The following is a 1,477-nucleotide window of genomic DNA, read 5'->3' as shown; positions in this document are numbered from 1 at the left end:
TCATACATGTCCATAAGGATTGATCCCTGATCCACAGCCACTATAATTTTCCTCAGCAGGAAACAAGTCAGCCAAGGATTCCTCGCTCACTGGTTACGCAGTGGCCTTCAATAGAACGTGCTTCTGCATTGAGTAAGTTTGGTTCCAATGTCTTCCCTCCTCTTCTACAAGGTGAAATATCCTGGCAACACGAGACATCAAGAATGATCATGGAGATGTGAGAAAATTGTTCTAAAAACGGCACTAATTATCCAACCACTTTAAAAACGTTTATTAGAATAGTTTTCCAGTGCTACCTATTGTGTACATTTACTCAACGCATGCTTGATTAATATTTTCAATGTTTTTAATTTAGGTTTAATTTAAATTTCTACAGATGGTTTAATAATGCCAATAATGCTGAGCTGCCTCTTAACTCTCCAGATATGAATGGCAGCCATCCAAGCAATTCCCCAATGAGAATCAAGTTCATGAGCCTCTGTTGGGACTCAAATGCCATTTCTTCTCAAATGCCATTTACCTATTGAATCAGGGTGATAAATATGTTTGTTTGCTTATAGATTCTAAACTCCAATACAGTAAAAGGAAAGGTCAATTTACTGTTAGTTACTGTATGAACCTAAACTATTTTAAAAAACTAAATACAGGCAATTTACGGGGAACGAAGAGAATTACTTTTAACTATGCAAGCAGCATATATTTTTCACGTACTGTGTTTATGATTGAGAAAATTTAGAAAAAAATGTATGCTTACATAATTGACCATTTAGTAATGATTGGAGCTTAGAATTGCTAACCAAACAAACAAGCATCAGCAGATATGTATCTCACATAAACATTTTTAAAGGTTCCCTGCTTAATTTGCTAATGTTTTAAATCTAAGTGTTGTTACTAACCAATATATATATATATATATAAATAAATCAAACTAACCTACAACATTAAGGTTTGTTGACCAGGCTTTTACTTTCTCTGTTGTAGTTTCATTCTGTTTGTATTTGTGTACATGGTCAGGCAGTTCAATGGAATAAAGTGAAAAACAAATTTCAACATTGCAACGGTTGCACAGTAATTTAAAGAAACACAATATTGAAAAGATTGCTCTTGAAGCAGACTGGCTATTTCAGATCACTATTCTTACCCAAGATATGATCCACTTCTGTTGTCATCAATTTACAGTACCTAACTTTTCCTGTGCTGTGTCAGGTCTGATCCAAGTTTAGCTTTCTGTAAAATGTGCAGAATAAATAGATAATGCCTACTTAAAATAACCTGAGTGTCATTATATCATCCGCTTATAATGGCTTTGCAATGTCATGTCTACACCACCATTACTGCATTTCTGTTGCCAATAAACATGCCTGTGTTCAGAGCTTTCCTGGAAATAATAAGATTCAGTTGTGATTTTATTTTGGAACATTTCAGCAAATGTCTTGACTTTACACAAATAAGATGGTGCTGATATCTTTAGAAAGAG

This window comes from Callorhinchus milii, unplaced genomic scaffold (genome assembly GCF_018977255.1).
Source record: "Callorhinchus milii isolate IMCB2004 unplaced genomic scaffold, IMCB_Cmil_1.0 Scaffold9, whole genome shotgun sequence".
Lineage (NCBI taxonomy): Eukaryota > Metazoa > Chordata > Chondrichthyes > Chimaeriformes > Callorhinchidae > Callorhinchus > Callorhinchus milii.
The sequence above is the reverse complement of the archived record's forward strand: the minus strand, read 5'-3'. Positions refer to the sequence as shown.